General features: G+C 38.8%; 1 protein-coding gene across 1 annotated transcript in view; it reads left to right on the forward strand.

Annotated features, from left to right (window-relative positions):
- The window catches only part of ptprsa (protein tyrosine phosphatase receptor type Sa), a 162,220-nt gene that overhangs the window by 11,736 nt on the left and 127,984 nt on the right, over positions 1-22,500 (forward strand). The gene's annotated exons all lie outside the window — the stretch shown is intronic.

Genomic DNA, 22,500 nt, shown 5'->3' on the forward strand with positions numbered 1-22,500 from the left:
GTGTATACGTATATATATATATATGTATGTGTATACGTATATATATATATATATGTATGTGTATACGTATATATATATATATATATATATATATATATATATATGTATGTGTGTGTGTATATATGTGTATATATGTATATGTATATATATGTGTATGTATATAAATATTTGACGGGCACCTTTGTTGGAACAATGGTTAATTAGCCAGATATTTCATCTACATTTTCAGTCACGTAAGCCGCTTGATGCTTCTGGAATTTTGTCAGCAGTACAATGTCTGTATTTGCGTAGCCTAAGTTGGTCTGTAATAATAATATAATAAAAGAAGAAACATTACATTTTTGTTTTGTTCACTTGTGATAGTTCATTTCTCTATCCACCCCCACCTCCACCCTTCACGCATCTAACACATTGCTTGAATGCACTGTAAGGTGTAACTTTCTACTTTTTATAAAAATTTCTTTTTGCACAGCCAAATTTAAACCTCTCAGGCAGATAGAAGTTGAACATAGTTTGTTTATAAAAAGAAGTGAGGAGGAACCTTAAGGACATAGGCCGAGACTTTGAACTCAGCTTTTTTTTTTCCCTCACCTAGAGTGCATCATTCACTATAAAGTAAGAATCATGTTTCCCTCCCTCCATCTCCTTTTGTGTGGAATTTACAGCACATTAAAGGGACTGGGGAGACTTTATCAGAGGGCATTTGTAACCTAAGATGACTCCATCTGGGTGTGTTTTTTAGCCTCTGACAGCTTGTGGGGCCTACATAGTTGCGTGTGTGATATTGTGCATATCCAAAGAGGCCTGCAGATGCTCAGTGATGGTCTGTGGCATTGCTTTTGTTAACAAGATGGAATTCCGAGACCATCAGCCACATGTGGAGTCATGGTTAGATAGGTTTGACCCTTGTGGGTTAAATTTAAGAACAGGGATTTTATGTGGTTGGTGAGTAAGACCCATTGTTAGTTGAAGACGGAAGTTTTGCTTAAAAAAAAAAAGTTGCAGAGAATTGCTTTCCAAGTTCACCAAACCAGACAGTCTCCAATTACACTGCAACTTATTATGTGCTAATGACTTTGATGTCAGTGAGATAAAAGGCATGCATGGAATGACCTGGTTGTGTACCATGAGAAATATACCTTTGCTTGTGTGTACTGAGTGAAATCATGCTTTTTGCAGTGATTTTACTGGCTTTAAGCATAATTATTTTTTTAAGCCATCATCGTAAAGCCTCTACCTGATACTTTCCACTTAAATGGCTGAAGGCAGCACTGGCACCAACACTTGTAAACACATGAGGGTGTCCTCTTCACTAACTGCAGTAGGGATTGCACATGTATGCATGTGTGTGGACGATCATACACACTGTGCATATGCAACCATCTTTATGTGCCCGTATTAGCTTGTAATCATCAGATAATTTATAGTAGCAACCATCTGTGCATGTGATGATGTGTGTACAAATCACAGCTGTAATGATGTGTATGTGTGTGTGTGTGTGTATAGGGTAATTCCTTGCCAAACATGAGCAGGGAGCCTTGGCTGTATTTTGCACCATCTTTGTCATAAGTGTCATTAAGAGAAGTGGTTTGGAGTAAACAATCTGTCAGCTTACTGGACAGTCTATCATGGGATCCCTCCATTAACCAATTAGCCTATATGGCTGCACCATACCCCTCATTTTATTCTGCAGGTGACTTTGACCATTATTCTTATCAGCTGACCAAAACACTTTCTCACAAATAATAATCATCATCACTTTTACCCTTCAATGATATTCAAAGACACAATTCATTTTAAGATTGTTTCTTTAAAAAAAAACAAAAAAAAAAACAAAAAAAAAACTTTGGGCTGCAGGTTGAATTTGTTGAAGTTGTTTTGAAGAGATCAAATATTTTCCTACTTGTGTCCAAAGTGGTTTGTAGTGTTATTGATGCTACACATTTTTGCATCAGTTTAGGAGTTTTTCTGCAGTTGGAACTGACTAAAATATGACCAAGTCAAGGGATTGAAGAAAAAAAGAGACCACAAATCTTAACAATGGTCTTCTGTGCAGCAATACCTGATATCTCTGTGGATATGGAGCCGAATCCTGACACATATTTCTGACATCTGTCTCACTTCAGTGACGTAAAAGTCAGATGAATTGCGACATGATTGTTTAGACTGACGTCGCTTTAAAAGACACCAGATATGTATCCAGTTTAGTATCAAATAAAAAAGTGGCCCGAGTTGGATCTGAAAAAATGAGATTTGTGCCATTCAGATTGTCTTAAAAAGATCACACTGTCTCTCTGATAAAGATGTAAGTGGATTGCATGGAGTTAAAAAAAAAAACAAAACCTGTTGGATGAACATTGTCAGATATCACTCATAAAAAAACCCTTCTTCTTAAGTCTTCACTTTAGCCCTGTTTCCCCCTCCACCCTAGTGTTGGTGGATTTGAGAATAAAAAAGTGTTAGAGCTGTAATCTTTTCTTTTAGCCTATTTACTGACATAGCCCTTTATTTCAAACCTAAAGCATTTCATTCTCCATTTTTCTGCTCCATTTTCTACCCCTTTCACACTTACTGTGTCTTGACAGGAGTCACTGTCTTTGGATGACCTGTTATGAGTGAGAATGGAGATGCACAGATGGAAATGATATTCGCTGATGAAGGCAGCAGGTGATCTGTAGTGCTGTGTGTATTTCCCAAAAAGATTTGATTTCCTCCAGCCTGCGTCTGATTTAGAGGTTGCATTTGGTCTCTAACAGGCCTATTTAATTCTCTTTGAACTCTTCTCTCAAATAAACACGGCAACATGATGCCTTACGATTCATCTTGTCGGAATATGATTTTTAACGCTCTTTGGAGTGATGTCATGCTGGGTTATAGTGTTGTTGACATGAGGTGAATTATGTCCCCCTCCCCACCCCTGCTTTCATCTTTTAGCAGCGACCGACTCATCACCTTACACTCCGCTAGAGATCAGTTGACAACTCTTGATGTTAACTTTGGTTCCTGCATTCCTCTGAGCAAATATCAACTTAGCTTTCAATCAACATGATGTGCCACCTCTCTCTTATTGCCCCTATTCTCACTCAAATTGGACTACCAGCCAATGAAGCATGATGGGTCATGTAGTTTGATGATCATCACCCGTCATATCACTCCCACCGAGGGCAGCGTGCAGTGTTGCACTGGCAGTGAGTGACACCTGATGCTGTCACCTTGTCCTTCATGCATCAGCTCAAATTTCATAGCAGGCCGCAACTTTTACAAACGAGGACTTTACACTGTTGAACAAGTCTCAGAAGAACGTGGATTGGATTAAAGTCAGAGCATAGCTGCGATATCTTTAGGAAGTAGGTGGAACGCTCGGAAGAAAATGGAGCAGCTGTTAAGAGTTTTGGGTTTGCTTATGACAGGAATGCCGTGCTGGATTTTCAGTGTTTTCTGAAGCTAACCTCGCCAAATTCACACCCTCCTCACTCTCAACTTAGTGCATCTTAAAAGGCGTGTGGTGCTCCACAGCATCTGCGGCATCCATGAAAAATCATGCCCTTTGTCGCTGCAAGCTTTCATGTGGCCATGTTGTTGTTGTTTAGTTTTAGCACCCCAGCTGTTGTGTTGAAGCACCGCCCACTGTCACATGGTGCTCAGGGTTCTGTAAGCTCACATATACGTTTGTTTTTATTTAGACATTTTCTCGATCACTGTAATGTTCATGCAGGATGAAGGTAGTGACCAGAATGAAGTTGGATATGTGTTACTTGAATACTTATGTTCTATTTAGAGCCTTAGGTGGCCAAAGTCACCTTCAAATTCCACACGATTTAAGGGGCTTTGTTTTTATAAATGTTTCACAGCTGCATGAAGTCTGACACCCCTAACTATACTGGGACCACGGTTTTGTTCTGACATTGTGAAATGATCCTGTTTCTATTTCTTGTTTTTATCTAAGATGAATTGAAGGATATAGTGTTGAGCACTCTATCTTTAAATGCACCTAGTTCCACACGCTAAATCATGGGAGAGAAAAGTCAGAATAGGAATGTTTTAAACAAAATAACGCTGGACTTTTCAAGGCAGACTGATGCAAAACAGCGCTAAGCATCTGGTTTGTTTGCTCAAAGGCTGAATTCTTTCATGAAAGTTCATCAGGAAAGGACTTTCCTTGACACTTTCATTTCAAACCAGAGCGGTCTTTTCAGTTTATACACAGAATACAAACCTGCACATCATCACACACAAGGAATGGACCTTAGAGATTGCTGGAACAGCAAGCTTATCATGCTCAACTGAAACAGTTGCAATTTTAGGCTGATGACAGTTTCAACTTTGCAATGAAATAATGTGTATGGAGCCTTCAGAGACACTTCTTTGAATTAACTTTGCATAAGAGGAAGAGATGCCGTAAGTAGACTTATCAAGGAAGTTGAACATTTGGTAATGACGACCTTCTGCTGATGTCAATTATCAATTCACAAAAATGTAAAAACCAGGTGGTTGTCTAGCACAAGGAAGAGAGAAAAAAACTTTTTACGTCTTCATTTTGGACGTTATGAGAGTTTTCTGACAGCTTTTTTTTTAATGTACTTGCTGATTTAGTGTGCCTAAATGTGCAGTTGTAGTTGCACACAGTCTATTCGTGGAGGCATTTTCCAGCTGGCTGATGAGTGCCAAATCTTGCCTTGAAGAACATTTTTTGAAAAGAAAGTAACGTACCCATGTAATGAAGTGGGATAAAATCCTTCTAGCATCAACATGCTTCCAGAAGCTTCCTAATGTGAGGAAGTAGGGAGCATGTATATTCAATCAAAGCAGGGTGCCACAAAGGAGTATTTTTAACAACAAAAAGCTAGAAAAGAAAAACAGATGTAGTGTACAAAGGCCTTTGTTGTCCTTAATGTCAGCTTGTGTTCCTATAAAAATGCCAAAAATGTGAGATGGAATGGCAAATTCTGGACAAATTAGTTTGGAGTTATTATACCCAGGGGTCATAATGTTTTAATTTAGCTCTGGCCCCCTGGTTGTAAAATTTCTGTGGCCTGCTGCCACGTAAACAAAACACATTTAGCATAATTGCACCTTTGGTGTAGGCCTCTCTTCAAGGCAAGGTATTGATTTTCTCTCTTGCTCTGTCTTTTTCCCACTCTGTTCTTTGTTTTTCTTCACTTCAGCTTTATTTTCTCTTTTGCATTACTTGGCCAAAGTGCTTGATCGCTCAGTTTCACTCCTCTCCCGATTTCCTCTGCCCTGGACGGTGCTCAAGTAGAAAAATAGTAACAAGAATGCAATTCAAATTCAGTAACCAAAATCCTACTCACCTTATTGACTCGGCCTGCCTGCTTGTCAATCAGATGGTCTCTTGCTCTTCAGAAGATGCAGTTTCTGACAGTTTTTCATTGGAGGAGGCAAAAAGATGACCATGCTATAAAGAAAACACTTGTAGCTGTGATTTGTTGTTTTGATGTATTACAGGGTACAATAAGGGGCTGTGCAACATGTCAGAGGAATTTTGCAAAAGGCTTCTTCTCCAGCACCGCAGTAGAATTGTTTGAAGTCTTACTGCAAATGACACACACATGCACTTATACATATATGTGCATATTCATCCAGTATGCCCATGCATACTTTTGAGGTACCGTTTTAAGAATATTTATATTTTCATATCCATATATCTCAACAACAATCAAGTTGCTTACATTGTGCCATGAAAGCATCCTGACATCCTGCTGTATCCTTTGCGCCACTTAAAAACATGAGGTGTTTCATGTTATATTTTTACCAGTATATGTTTTAATACATGCAGCGAGTATCTATAAGTCTCATGTTATCATTTAAAGTTTTTAATTTTTAAATTTGGGACACATCCTGAATAGTCTTTTAGGTCACACACAAACCTCAAACAGATGCATTTTCAGCCAGCAGAGCTGTTTGACTCCAGCAGGAAATTCTTCTTCTTATTGCGTTTTCCCTTTCTTTTCTAAAAAATAAAAAACAAAATAAGATATATCCACTGTAGATGCATTTAGATACAACATAATGTACTTATTTTATGAAGTTGTATTGTATTGCATTGTATGACTATCTTTGTGGAGCCTGAGCTGATCACATTGAGCATGACAACTGTTCTCTTTCTACTCCATGAAAAATGTGAAATAAAGCATTTTCCAACTTGTTCTGCTGCTTGTCTTTCTAGCCGCACTTAAAGAAAAGTGTGTTTTGTGAAACTAAAGACAATTAAACATCAGATAGAAATAAACAGTCTTTGAGTGATGGAAGGAAGCCAAATTAAACTGGAAGCTAATGAAAAAATCAGGGAAGATTTTTTAAATGTCAGAGTCTGGCTGTTGCTGTACTTTCTTCAAATTCTTCATCTCAAACAGTTCAGTCTTGAGAGCAGCTTTGACCCTTGTCTCATCCTTCTTTTTGTAAGCTGGTTTTCAGACACGTGTTTTTATGAAGAGAAAAAAATTCTGGACTTTGCCACACTGCAAAGCAGACACTCACATGCACTGACATGAATGCAATGCTACACAGCTTGCCAAAACATGGTACTCGTGAGCTCAGATTGGAAGGCACACAGAGGAAGAGTGACTCTGTTCTGCCTTAAGATTGAAAATCTTGTATCTTGAGCTTGTAACCTGGGCTCTGTGTTGCAGCTGGACCACATGGTGGTTTATGCCACAGTTCTGATTTTAGCATTTCAAAGAGAGTCAGTTCAGTTGGGTTTCTGGGCTAGAGGTAAACTTTACCTGTACTGTAAATGTCCTTCTACTGATGCAGAGTGCACCTCCATCCATGCACCTTAGATGTAAAGAAGGTGTCGACTGGTGGCAGAGTGACATTTTGAATTGTGCTTGTAGTCTGCAAAATTGCTTCTTCATTTTCTTGGCACAAAGGATGGTGGCGGAAAGCTGTTATGGCTGTTATTAGATATAAAATTAGTTCAGATGGTACCTGTATTAAACTTCTGTGACCTCTCGCCTTCATTTTTTTTTTCTCTTTGTAGCAACATTCCATCAATGCTGAAACTACCTTTACTAGCAAATTAAAAAAAAAAAGAATTTCAAACATATATAGATGTGTTGTAGCAGTAAAGCCTTCCTTCCCCTTTGCTTGACATCAATTAGTCTAAAATAAGTATTAACCCATGACAAAAGATGCCGACAAACCTATATCACATCTTTGTTTTATTATTTTATTTCTGTCATTTTGGCTTTTTTTTTTTTTTTTTTTTTACTTTTTGGCTTCAAGTCTGGCGGCTTTAATATATTCTGTCTGCATGACCCTCCAAGCAATGTGACACACAGACTGCAGAGGCAACTCTGCAACACCCCCTCCATTCCACACACACACACACACACACCAATTATCCTCAGTCTTACCGTGAATTATGTCCCTCCTGTGTGTACATAATGCCCCTTTCATGCGTGGTGGTTGGGGGGGTTACTGAAAGTGTCTTTAGCCCACATTTGACTTGGTTGTTTTCAGACTGCTGCCCTAGGTTGCGATCTGGCTGCACTGCTAACAGAGGCCCTGTTTTGTTTTTTGGGACTATAAAATTTTAAAAGATCTCTTGCATTGTGTTCATTTTGTTACACCTATCTTTAGATATGTAGACATTTGGCTACAAGTCGGTGAAGTAAATTGTTAGGCCCAAAATTCTGCCACTTGTTTCTGAAAATCTAAACACATATAATGCATTTATTAATGTACAGTAGCAGGACACAGACAAAAAAAATTACATTCTTCCACTGTTAACAACACTATACAGATGGTCATGTACATATATTCATGTTCCAGTGAATCTTTCTACATACTTAACTGTCCTGTGGCCAAATGTACCTTGCTGTACGCTCACCAGCTTATACACTGTAAAATCTATCCAGCTGTCTTTACTCCAGAGGAAATTGTTGCCTTGAAAACATGTCTTTGTTGACCTGAGTGACACAGTACAATTACCTAGAATAATATGAGCACATAGAATGTAAATAAGCTTGATAAATCTTAGTAATATGAAAGTATGTGAGGTTTTAAATAGACTTGGTCTGATCAATTCCATGCCAGTCAACAGCGATACTTGGTAAAATCTTTAAGCCTGTTTTTGTGGAAACTGTTTCTCTCACAGGCAGCTTTGAAGGTAGCTATCATCAAGGATGATATGAGATTATATTTTTTCTGACATTTAATTGCTTCTTAATAATTATCTTTAAAAATGACAACCAGTGGAAACAAAAAGAAAAAGAAAACCAAACAAGTGGTGCTGAAATATTTTAAGTTCTCCTTTAAAAACCAAGGAATTTGAGTTATCATTAACCTTTCAAAGTAAAAGCAAAAGTGCAACTTTTTATCCAATGAATTAGCCCGAATTTGTTGTTAATAGGCGAACAGCGTTGTAATAAAATCATATTAAAAACCAATGTTTCATTTTACAGTGCACACATCGGCTTGGCATATGTGCAGACGTAGTAGGTGTATGAAAGACGGAGAGAGGCAGTCAGGAAGTCATTGAGGGCCCCTCAGGTCTGGAATGCAGAATTGGGGGGGATGGGCAAGCTCACTTGGGTCTTGGATAGAAACTTGGTGTGGGGTGTGGCTCTCCAAAGTCATGGACATGCACACACACAAGCACACACACACATGCATGAAGATTTTACACTGCACTATATTTTTATAGTATGAATAAGCTCACACAGATGTTCAATGTTTATTTGGCCTTCATCAACTGCTATTCAAACCTCCCTCTGAGCTGCTGAACCAAGTATGTGTGAGCATGCACACACACAGATACACACATACTGACTGGAATTTGCTATTCTTAGCCACACTGGCTACAGTTACATGATGTTTTTTAATTCGGAATTAATAATTCAGAATTAAATAATTCAGAATAATTGTATAGTCCTATGAATTTGCATGAAAATAATCATCCCGAATGGAGGTTTACATGAAACAGGTCCTTACTTAATTCCTCTTTTGAGTGGTGGGTTGGGAAGGGTTCTGATTGGACAGAGGAAATAAACATAAAGTTCGCTCCCTGCTTCTCGTCTTTTCAGTCGTAACTTGTAAAAACTACATAATAAGTACTCAGTTCTGCTGATATTTTTATTATTATTTTGAAGTACCAGCTCAACACGAGCATACTACTTCACTTTTTGCAGCAACTGAGAAGAAGAAGAAAGATAGACCACCGAACATGGGAGGCAAAACAACGGAACGACCGGAATAAAGTCAGAGCGGAATGAATGTTTACATGACAGAGGAATTGAATAGTTTGGAATTAAAATGCGATTAAACCAGCTGCTTACATTGGAATTAAGTTAAATTCTGAATAGAAATTTGGATTAGGAATTAGGTGTTTACATGATCATTTTTCATCAGTTTAAAGCGGAATTAACTTTTATTACGAATTAAACAGGAATTAAAACTCCCATGAAGCTAAGAGAGTAGCAACAGGCCCAGACACTTCACCTGACCTGCTCTGGGTAACAGCTAAAGGCAACAGAGAAAGCATTATTTTATACTAAACATTCTTCAAAAATTGATTCCTATTCTTTAACTGGTACTCATATTATTCATTAGCTGTGGCTTTATTTGTAGAGGAACCATTTAGATGTGGCAGAGCACTGACTTCAGTTGGTGCCTAAACCAATTGCATTGTCTGTAATTTAGGATTTAGGCAACAATTATTCCTACAGAATGCAAATGAATAATCTGGAAGAAGATCCTTGTGGTACAAGTGTAAAGGTGTCGTCCCCCCCACCCCCCCTCCCCAAACAGTGGTTTGGCTGTTTTGCTTTGTAGGGGCGAAAGCAAGACAGTTTGAAATATATTTGCAAAAACAAGTTTATCTAGCTTTGATTGCTCTTTGGTAACACTTACAGACCTTGTCCTCTCTTCATGGTCAGTTCTGCTGTGGTTGTTTCTCCTCAGGTAGCTGGCATTCCAGCTATGCACAGCTAAAGCAGGGGCTCTTGTCCTGCAGAGGGTTTCATGTAAACTTAAGTTTTCGTATTGTTGAAATGGGCGTAACTGAGCAATATGCTCAGAATGATAGCTTCTTCTGAGTTGCTGGTGCTTGTATCCATGTATGTCCAGTTTTTTTTTTTTTCTCTCTTTTTTTCTTCTTTCCCTGGTTTGTATGTCCGCGGCGCAGCAATGCTAAACTAATAAAGAAATGTGTGTTTTGAGTGTTCTGAATTTCAATGAGCCTCAGATGCGTGCAGAAAAGTGGGGGTAGGTAAAATCGATTTTCGGCTGAGCAAAAACAGATGCTTGAGAGCAAGTGAGAAGCCACGCATACACACACACACGCACAAGGAGAATGTGCCAGCACATCACAATCACACACAGACTTCCTCAGACTACTCATACACTCCTGTATTCAGGAGGAAGGTTAATTGAAGGTTATAACTGGGGAGCTGCAGATGAGAGGCTTTCAACGTTAACATGTGCGTGTGCCTGTTATTCACCTCTTTTGCTTCCCCTGACCTCCGCACCACCTATTTTCCCCCTTTTCCTCTCTCTCTCTCTCTCTGTCCTCATCCAGAACTCAGTCAAAATGTGCAGCCATGCAGATACCTACAATCTCATTAATTCAACCCATCGGCTATACTGCAGTGTTAGCTCTCTTCCCCTCTCCTTCTTCTTCTTCTTCCATATGCAAACACTTCCTCTAAAAGGTTAATATAATCTGCCAGTGCTGAGGTTAACTATCTGTGGATACACCCTGAGAAATGATGTGTCAACACTTACACCTGCTTTGGTTTGTGAAACTGTATTTATAATATCTATATTCAGAAGATTGCAACATTGTGTTCAGTATTTCAAACCCAGCTGATAGCATTAACTGTGGCACTCAAGTGGATATTGATTTAGGGTATAATGAGAAACATTTGTCAAGTGCTGTGACAAAAAAGAAGGTAAAGAGGATAGATCAGCAAGAAAACAAAAAGTGAATTTCTATCATTCAAGACAACTTAATACCCTTATTGAAGTGACAAGACCGAGTCCCGCAGTGTGTATTTTGGTTTATTTTATCTTGCTTATAATTCCTTACTTTTTGATAGTGACTTTTAGCTGGTAAACATGAACCCTGAGGTGAGTTTTGTTTTAGTTTAACCTTGTACTCAGAGGGGTTTTAAACAATATTTTGAACACTTATAAGCTTTTGAAGAAGTACTGTTGCTGGCCTTCACCTCTGACTTCTGTGGGGAGTGTCTCATCTTTAAGGCTTTTGCTCAAACAGCCTGACTCAGTGCTGGCATGAGGGAATACTACGCGCTTACCGTATCATAACATAGCAATCATTTCTTCTCCAGCTTCAGCTAAGCATCAGGTTAGCTGTTGGGGAGTTATTTACGGAGATTATTAAATCAGTGGAATGTGACACGTAACCATGGCATTTAGGATAAAGATTTTTACTAAGTGTTAAGGATTAAGTTTATGTGATAGGAGGCTTTTGATGAATGTGTGTGCCTGTTTAAGTGCATGTGTGTGTATTTCTGTGAATTTACGTTTGTGTGCATTTATGTTTGCGTGTAACTTGTGCTCTGTAAGGATTTGTGTCTGTGAATTGGGGCCTATGCATGTGTGTTCCCTTCTATCGCTACCCTCTTGGAGGCTCACTCCCACACACTCACTCATTAAAATGTCATCCTAAGCAGGACCATCTATTCTATCTGTGGAATGCAGCAGGGAGTGAGGGAGCAGCCATATTGAGTTTCTTGAAAACAGAGTTTACAAGACATAATGTACTTTTTTTTGTCTCTTTTTTTTTTTATATGTCTGTCTGTGTTTGCTCTATTTTTTCCCCAAAACATACATGGAATGTAGTGCCAAATAATTACATTCCTAGACTAAATATAGGGTAGTAACATGCAATTTAGTGTTCTTTTTTCATTTGACTTGTAAATTTAATATTTTTTACTTATAGCTTTGAGGTTGTTCATGGCCCACGTACAGTGATTTCAGCTAATCAGTTGGCTGTGCTTTAGCAGATTTGTACCCACATACTGATTCCATGTCGAGACAGGAAGAATTGTTAATCGGAAGTTTGGACTGTTTCTCCCATAAATTTCTCTTGCCATCTAACTGATGGGTAAGACAAGCTTAAGCAAATTGAAAAATGTCACCCACGCTTAGCAAAGTCATTTCCACTCCAAACCATCTGCTCAGTGCAATTGCAACTTTCAATCACAGTGCATGAAAGTAGTCATAGCAAATTTAGCCATATATTACAAGTGAATGAAGGGAAAGAGAAACTCGGGATAAACTACTTTTTTAACTTTAAAAATAATTGATTCTGCCTTAACTGAAACATTAAGGTAACTTCTGACAGGGTGTTATATTTAACATGCCATATACCCATATCCAAAGTAAATTCATTTAATTCTGTACCGTTAAAATTCATCCATTTCATTATAATAATCCACCCTATGCGGTCCAATTTATTATGATTATATTTATATTCTGGCAGTTTGTTAAAATTGACAAAAGAAAGGAGACCAATGGATCATATTGATTTCGGCCTGTTAAAAACTTCTGCAAATTTATTTGAACTAATTCATTGTAATTTGCCAGGAAGTTACCTAGTATATAATATAGAAAATATCACATGGCTGTTTAGGTTGTGGGCTGAGACAAAGGGAAGTTTGGTGTATTGAAGGTAATTGTCATTCTGGGTTTACTAAATACCAGGTTTGAGTTTATCAATGGTGGGGACTGTTTGCAAAGATGTCAAGTTAGGTACACCAAATTATTACTTCCCAACAAAGTAAATTAAACATAATCTGCCTATTAATAATACCTGATGGCATAATCCAGAAAGATGCGATCACTGAAAGGCTGCATGAATCACTACCAAACTGACCCAATGATGTATTTTTGTGTGTACAGTCAGGGAAAAGTTATTAGACCACTCTTGTTTACCAAATTTTCATGTTAATTTTTAATGCCAGGTGTGAATAAAGATACATCTGTTTGGAAAACAAGGGTGGTCTAATATATTTCCTGTGACTCTATATGTGCTGATTGGTGACATGAGAGTCCTCCTGCTGGGAGACCCCACCCTAATATTCTAATAAATCGCCGACTGGACGTGACTTTGGTTTAGCCAAAGAAAGAACATGAATTAAACTCCAAGAAAACAGTCAAGAGTCTTATTGTGAAATTAATGATTTCTTTTTTTAGCCCACATAAAAGGACACTTTGTTAGAGGTAAGGCATTAGGATAGAGGGTTTTCTTTTGTTTTTATTCAACAGTGACATTATGAAGCAGTTTGCAGTTTGGACTTACAAAGTGGTGAAATATGCAGCCAAACAGGTTTCAAAATAGTTTACAGGAGAAAACTATTTGTCGTGGTATAATCCAGCTTTATGAAATTATGAAGAGAGTAAGGGGAATGTTCAGCCCTAAAATTTTTCTGGTTTGGATTGTTGGTCTACAATGGTGGTGGAGATATGCTAAAAAGCCTTTTGCTGTCATGGAAAAGCAACGGCAGCTTCTGAAAAGGGCAGAAGTACTTTTCATGAATATGTTATCTTCTGGTCCAAATTTGCATAAAAAAGCAGACATTTGGGTTTACTCTGATATAATCTTGTGTCTGACTATTAAGTGTCTTAAAATGTTTTCTTAAATCCCAAAAATGAAAATACCCTTGGTTATACCCTGAGGAATAAGAAAGACAGAAAAGAAGAACAATTTTACACAATTATTACAGAATATCACTTTAAAACTCATGGGGATATTATTGGAATCTTATTATAAAACAATAGCTAGTTGCAGCCGTTGCAAACTATGTTCAGTCCGCTACATCATTGTAATGAAATTATTAAGTTCACATCCGAGTGGCTGTTGGCTTGCCACTTTCTCTTCTCTTTTATCCACTTTTCCTCCCATTTCCCTAAAATCCACTCATTTCCACAGAAAACAGACAGATGAATAATTTAATTATGATCTATTAGTTTGCTTCAGGCTCAAATGTCAGGATGTCATTTGAGTACTCCCCTTCTCTTCACCCTCTCTCCCATCCTACACACATCCCCATTTCCTCTTTGCTCTGGGACCAAACAACTGGATTCCTCTTAATGAGGAGGAGGGTGCATCCCTGTCACTGTTTATTGAAAGAATCACTGTTTGGCTTAGGCTCTGATCTGTTTGCTTCATAGTGGCTTGTTTCTGTGTGACTGCCTTTGTTTTTGTGATGTGTGTGTTTTTTGCTTAAGCTCATTTTTGCTTGTGCTGGTTTAGAATTTTACCAACCCTGTCAGATAGTATGGCATGTGCATGTGGATTTGTGTCCTTTCCGACATGGTGCTGTTAGCATTTCTGCGTGAAGACCACTCGCCATGTTGTTGTTTCTTCTTCTTCCTCTTTTCACGCAGGAGTGAAAGCCAGGCAGACAGGGATTGGACTAAGAGGAAGAAGTAAAGCAAACGAGAAAAAACAGCAGGCGGATGAGGGATGTTAAGATGAGAGGGAGAGGAGGATGAGGGTTGAACGCAGCAGGAGACGTTCGGGAAAAAAACTGAAAGACAACAAGTGATCATCAAAGAAATTAGAGTGCATGCAGAGACAGAGAGGTGAAAATAATTGAAAATATGACATCTGCCTTTTTCTTTTTTACATCATAGAAATGCATTTTGTTTTTCTTTTGAGGAAGAAAAACCTAATCAGTGAATTCTTTTGTTTCTTCATGCCATCCTGACATTCACCAAGTCCAAGTATTCATAAGTACATGTGCTTGGTCAGTCATTTTCAGCCCTCCCTTTGTTGGCAGGGTGTCAACACCTGTATGTCAGTGAACCACTGTGAACCATCGGTAGGAATGTGAATCACATCTACTGAAACCCTGCTTTATTAATGGGACCAACAAAACCCACAGAAAAGGGTCAATGCAACTAAAAAATCCCATGGCACTGTAAGTATTTGGTGCTATATATGTCGATAAGAACAGCTGTCTGTCAATGATCAAATAATAAGATTGGGGAAGTAATAAGCTACTGAAACCAAGAAGACTGAAAGTTGTTGTGTCTGTGTGTGTTGGAAGGCTTAAAGCTGCAGATAATGAGGAAAGTAGAGGTAGCTGGTTCACATTCCCATGCTTCAGGAAGATGGCAGCCAGCTTCACTCATGTCTGCTCCTCACAAACATACACACATGTGCACACACATACTGCCACTCTGCTGGGAAATGCTGTGCAGTGCTGTAGTTGCTCTGGGTTCACTCAGCAGTTGACCTGGCTCTGTGCTTTGCTGTAATGCCCAGGTGACTGAGGCCGCCCCAGGGGACCTTGTTATGGACAAACAAGCATCCAATAATTTCACATTTCTACATTAATATCTGGACCACATGAAATTCCCAGAACTCTACGCATGTTCTATTAAATTTAGAATTTATGTCTTTGATAAAGGAAATCCCCACAAGATGTTCACTTTTAAAAGTCTGATTTGATTTTCTAGAAAATTACATAATTGTGCAATGGGGAAAAATGATGAGGAAGACATGTGCTGCAATTTTATTATCTGTATGGGCATGCTTCTTTGAAATCATAAATCCATTTAAATGAGTTTCATCTCCAGACGTGAGAATGCTAAAAAAAATATATATTTGTATCGTTATCAGCAACTTCTTCTGCACACGAATGATGTTTTACAAAGCGGGGAACAAGCTACAGTCCTAAACCTTTAGAATACAAGCTTGCTGCAGGTCCTGTGTGGGTTTGTCTTGTTGACTCTCCATCCTCTTTTGTGTCATTGTCTCTAAATTAGCTCAGAGGCTTTACTTCTGTCATGACAGCAAACACAGGCTTGAAATAAGGGCTGAAACACATCAGAATACTGATTAAATTTGCAGTGCCTGCTAAGCTGCTTTCCTGTTTGTACATATACAATGATACATACTCATTTCGTGCATTTTTTTTTTTTGTATTGCATTACTACACCAGATGCCAAATGCTATGCTAAAGCATGCTTAGATTCACACTCAAACATATCCAGACAACACACACTCATTGATTACATGTAGAGTAGTTGGACAAGACAGAGGAGGGACGGTCGACCAGATGGAGCAGCCAGCTTCTTGCTGAGCGAGGTTGATGACAGCTGAATAGCTTGAGGTAGACCGAAGTGGCAGGTCACTTACTCACACAAACATGGTCACATACTGTACCCACATATGTGTAATAAACTACTACCTCATATAGTTATGTTTTTGTAGACGTGTCACACATGGATTGTCATGCTTGTATAGACAAGGAGGACAAACAGACTGAAACTGAATAACACACAATATGCTACTGTAACTGTAACTCAGTCCATCAAAATAGTCAGGTTTTATTCATGCATTGTCAGGATGCTGCAGTATTACTGGTAGTAATGTCTTATAAGCATGCCTTTTGCTAATCGGGAACCTAAAGTCTATTAATAGCCATTTCTTCTTGTTTTCATCATCTCTTCATTTGCACCTTCTCTCTCTTTCCTTCCTTTCTTCCTCCTTTCCTCCCTTGCTTCAAATCGTGACTCTCAAGTCAGCCTATTCCCTTAGCTGTGATTAGGGGCTTTGGATTCCAGCCTGCATGCATTTCAAGGCCGGGAGGCTTCGCAAAAAAACAGCCGTCTTTTTCAGTCCAATAAAAGGCAAATGAGGGTGATCCAAAAATACAAAGAGAGCAAGCGAACGAGTTGTACACTACTCTTATGGTAAATAACCAAAACAAAAGGCAATATAAAAGCAAGGGGAAAAAGGGTCTCCCAGTTGAATGGAAGCCAGTTCTCTGCCTGTCGCCAAGAAGATGAACAGCCTAGTGGTACTGCAGCCTGGTTTAGGGCTCTTTTTTTTTCTTTTGTTGAAGCTCCATGATATCTCCCCCATTACAGATGTACTTCTGCCCCCTGATGTTTTGATTTTGTTCTATTGATAAGTGCTTTGAGTAATGCTGCCACTTTGTGGAAAGCTTCCATATTTTACTATTGAAGCTTAATAGGGTGCATGTTTTTAATTCTACCTTCCACACTACCCTGCATGAACTGATTTCACAGTGTTCCTGACTTGGTTGAAGGGACAGACAGCATGCTGAACAAGTTTAAGCACATTTGCCTCCAAATCATTTCATCACAAGCTTGTTTTGAAAAGCTGAAAGAATGCAGAAAGAAGGGTTTTTTTTTGCCTTTTCGAGCTTGAATGAGAGACTTGTTGGTAATCTTTCTGAGAAGTGGAAAGGTCTGATTATAACATCAGTTTGAACCCAATTTAAACATATATTAGTTGAATATTTTGGCCTTAAAGAGAATCCATATGACCCACAGCTTGATTTCTTTGATAGTACTCTAAAAGATATATTGTAACGTGAAAAGGATGCTGGGAGATTAGAAGGAAAAAGGTCCATACTTGTGACTAAACCCCATGTCGGTTCATAACAAATCCCTGACAAAGAGATAATAGAAAATCTGTCTGATAACTATCTTCCCTAGAAATCCCAGACTGAGCCTGGTTATGGATGTAAATTAGAAGAGAATAGAAAACACCTCATACTGAAAAGGCCTCTTCTTCATCCAATTTCCCAAGATTCTGTTTGTCTTTGGCATCTATTAGTTAAACTGCTGTAAATAAAATGTTCTTGGTTTTAATCCTAACACAGGAAGGTTGCCTCTCCTTCATTGCCAAAGTGCTCATGAGCTAAATGCTCAATGCCCACACAGCAGCACGAATCACTGACTCTGCAGCCTGCACTCCTGTCTCAGCCTCTCCCACACTCCTCTGTATACTGTGCATTGTTCTGCAGGTCACTGGGACTGGCTGTGGTCCACAGCCTTGTCTCGGCCCCTATAATACATCCATCTGTCTCCAGTAAACCCCCATTGCCGACCACATTGCCTCCCACATCCGTTGCACGGCTTCATCATCTGTCAGTCAGACACACATACCCTAAATGTGCTTTCCACTGGAGTCTCTGTTAGTGTAAATGTGTTTAAAAGAGTAAGGGTGTGTCCCTTAACTCTCGTGTTTTCTGCTGTTATGTTTTAATTATTAGTATAAAAAGTTTTCGCTCCTTTTTTTTTCTTCTTCTCCAGCCATTGTTATTCCTGTGTCTAAAGGATATGTGCAAGTAATTGTGTCTGTGTGTGTTTGTGTGTGTGTGCGTGAGGCTCCCTGGCCAGGTAAATGTATTAAGTTTCTTTTAAGTCGCAGCAGGATGGTGATGCTATCTCTCCCTCAATCTTTTTCTCCATGGCTGTCTTTCCCTCACTCCACTGGTGCTTTGCAGCATGGCGCACAGTACAACGGCACACAGCTCTGGCATACAAAATGGTAAAATGACAAACACAGAGAGAAAATAAAGGACATCGAGACAGATAGAGAGGGGTCCTTTTTTTATGCATTACTTGCAGGTTTTAAACCCCCCCCCCACTCACACTCCTACTACTAGAATGAATGTGGGGACTGCAGGCAGAAAACAAACAAACCCAGCAACACCCCACAGCTGCAGGGATGTTGCTTTTTTTGAATATTGAAGAATACATTTGCTTTTGTGTTCTGCTGTGCTGGGAAAAAAAAACAAAAAAAACAACAACTTTTATTTACAGTACATGATATAGCATGTCTGTGTATGTGTGTATGACTCATACACACATATGAAAGACTGTGAGCAGAGCGGCGTTTACTTGGAAAGGGAAAGATGGCTGACTAAAGGTGCCCTGCTGTGAAGGAATGTTTGATTTAAAAAAAGAGAAAAAAAAGGAGGATTTAAAGAGGTTTACCAGCTGTCTGCCCTCTAACCTTTGACCTAAACACACCACCCACCCTTCTCAACACCCATCCCCCCCCCCCCGGGCCCATGTGAAATTTATTCTCAAGTCAACTGCTCACAAAGTAATGGTGGGGAGGTGGGGAGGTCATTTGTTGAACTAGGAGGCTACGAAGTGAAAGGGGCAGAGTGTAGACGGGTACTCAACGGTCTAAGTGTCGACTTTGTAGAGGCACAGCGGTGAGTGTGTGGCTTTGTAAGGAAAAAGAGCCAATATGTAAACACACATGTTTGGGAGCAACACGTCTTCACTGTATGAGGCTCGACATCCTCTTTGTGTGTGAATAAAAAACTTGGACACCCAGTGCGTTGTCACTGCCCATCTTCTGACTCTTGCCCGCATGCATGCCAGTTATCCACAATAACCTTCTGTCTGGCTCACAAACAAACTCTTTTTCTCCAGCGGTCGAGGGGAAATTCTCAACACTGGCTCAGTGTTTCGATAAGTTACTGTGGAGCACTACATTAATATGGATCATGCAACATTATAACCTCCCACTAAACCCCCCCTACCCCACCTCTTGTACACACCAGCTATGGACTAAATGTGGGTCACATGAGGTGACTTTTAGTCTCCTTTTTCAGCCAAAGGACACGAGATTTGAGGACAATGAGCTTTTGGATAGTTATCTGGAGATACTGTGGGGGTGATTTTTGAAAGAAAAAGTTTCTGTTTTGAATCCAAAAGGCAGCATTTGTTATGTAGAAAATCTTTTGGATGAATAATTCCTAGTTGCATATCATTTTCATCAAGTTAACTGAATTCCCTTCATATTGCAAACTCAAGGTCACTGCCAGCAGTAACCTTGTAATCTTATTTTTTTCATGGTAAAACCTTTCCACCAGTAATCAATTTAAGAGAGTAATTGACTAGATTCATTTTAATCAAGTGACTAATTGAGTCAGATTTTATATTTATTTTATGTACATGTTGGTATTCAGATGCATGAAATTGGTTCAGATTGTTTACCTGGTTTTGGTGTTTTTCTCTCTTCTTGTTTTTTTCTTTTTTGTTTGTTTGTTTCTAAAAAAGGAAAAAAAAAAGAAAAAGAAATTTTTTTTTTTTAAAGTTTCTGTAAAAGATCCCAGGTCAAAGAGTCACATTTGCTGCCGTCCAATTTAAAGTGGTTGTAAAAAAGCAGTTGTCGTCCACAGGCTGTCGTGGTAGCGCTGACGCTAAGGCTGTGATTGTTGCACTGACAGGTGAACAGACATCGTGGGTCAAAGTCTCCATCTGTCTCTGCTCTTTCCAGTGCAGTGTGATTGACTGGGATGTAGATGCACCTCAAACCAGTCCACAAACAGCTTCAGAGTTGCTTTTCTAAACCCAAATGGCACAACAGGTGAACGTTGTCGCCATGATAGATGAACTTAAATAATAAGTGCAGTATATGGAGCCATATCTGACCTTGCTGAAATAATAGCAGTGGAAATTTGAATATTGGTTTTTCAATTGTTTTCATTCTCCCTTTTCTTTAATAACCAGATGATAGCACAACGGACTGCTAATGAAAATATATCTCCTTTAATTACACAAGGAATTATTTTTATCTTCAAGTCTACCCAGTGATCAATGTATTGTGTAAAAGTGAAGGTTTTTCCATGTGTCTTTTTTTCCCCTCACACTTGATACTAAAAAGCTACCAGGACAAAAGCAGCCTTGGGTATAAACTGGGTGAAAGAAAAGGCTGATAGCAGCCTCACATTGTACCGAACTGAATGATCATTATTAAAGCAGGTGAAAATAACATTTAGAAACCTGAATTTTAAAATGCATAATGGACCTAATTCACCGCAGACCTAGAGTCGTTACAGCTCGACCCTCTTAATAGTGTATGTCTATTGTATACGCTCATGAGTGAGTTTATTTTTCATTTATTTAAGCAAAAATTGGTCTACGGTTTTTGTCAGGGAAAAAGTCAGAAAAATGAAATATTTTTCTGCTTCACTGTCTTACATCAGAAATCAATCATGTCTCTTTTCAAGCCGCGTGCAATTCCTCACTGAGTTGACAAATCCTTTGACCACTCTTCAAATTTATATGGTTTGAGGCTTTAAAAGGATTAAAACGTCTTTCTCACTTCTCTGCATGAAAACCATGGCTGGGCGAACCACAGAGGAACAGAGCCATTGGTCTACAATGACCTCAGCTAGAGAAAAAAACTGTGTGACACAATGTGGTCATGGCATTCTGTAAAAGTGGCTTGAATTAATTCATCACCAGCAAAATAATGCAGTCATGCTTATTTATAGAGAGCATAATAAAGCCTTATAATATTTATCTACTTTTTTCATAAGGATATATCCAGGCGAATTCATGAAGAGACTGGAGCTGTGTGGAAGATGTTTTATTCTGCTGGCTTGAAGGATGAACTTTAGTGTTCATGTTGGGAAAATCCAAATGAAGTTCACCATATTTGTGTCAACTTCAAACATATCATTTAGTCACAAATCCATTAAATCTACCACAACTTTTTTTTTAATTTTTTTTTTAAAAATATGTTTGCTTTAAATGACATGCAAAGTTATGTTTGTGAGCTTTTTGGTTTAGCTCCAAGATCTATGTTGTTCTGCTTCGTTATTCTAAATGGTGTAAAAATAGCTTTAAGCAATTTTACTCCCTCATGTATCAGATGCTTTGCTTGTGTGCCTGCATTTTTTTCTAAGTTTTTCTTTGCCTTTTATCCATCAAAGATTGGAAAGTGTTTCTTTACATCAGATGACCCAGTTGTTGTTACCTTTGAATTGCTCCACCATACATTTGGAGTGAGAGACTTAAAGGGTAAAACTGAATGGAGGGGCGCATTTGTTTGGCTGATAAGTTTTACATAATGAGATACTGTACTTTTAAGCACAAAAAATAGTATTTTGTTTCTTCCTTTTTCTAGTTGAGAAAGGGTCTTTTTCTGTAATCGTCCACTTTGGCCAATCTGAAGTCAATGTTACATTTCAATAATAAGTTTGTCTAAATGACACTGAACTCTCATGGTACATTTCTTTTAAAGTATAAAGACACAGATTATGTCTTTTAAAAGTTAAACTTGGGAGAGCCGACTGCCAAAAATAGCCCCAATTTTTCTTACTTGTGAATTTTATTAACATGCCAGCAGTCGTTTGATGTGTAGGTGTCGCACTTCTTCAAATAGTGTGCATATCTCATTTTGGAAATTAAACTTCTCAAACGACATAGTGGATGTTACACAGTTAGGGCTGCCAGTTCCAGAGAGGAGCTTTGGAGACATTTTCTGAACACCCTGGTCTGCCAGTCTTTCCCTCCTCTGCTTCCTACTTGATCACTTAGAATAATCTTATTTCCCCCGTCCGCATCCCATTTCCAGAATGAATATGAAGCGTGCTTCCCCAGCTGTCCCAGTCGCCCTTCAAAAACTTCTCTCCCCCTCCTGTGGCCATTTTTTAAAGGGCATTCATGCTGCTGGCCAGACGGTGCAATGCTTGTCTGACTCTTTCGGCAGCCAGCCAAAAAGTGATGTCACCCTTTCAACTCATCCTTTCTCCCGTTTTTAATCTTTATTTTTTTTTTTAAGCTCCCGGTATATGTCCAGAACAACCACTCACCTCTTGTCTCCCCTCTTTTCTCAAGTGTCTCGCTGTAATCAGATAATAAAAAAAAAAATCTTAGAAAGAGTGTATTATGAAGGATCATCCTCCTTTCATTCCCAGATTCTTCCTTCCCAAGGCAATA

Source organism: Telmatherina bonti, assembly GCF_933228915.1.
Source record: "Telmatherina bonti genome assembly, chromosome: 8".
NCBI lineage: Eukaryota > Metazoa > Chordata > Actinopteri > Atheriniformes > Telmatherinidae > Telmatherina > Telmatherina bonti.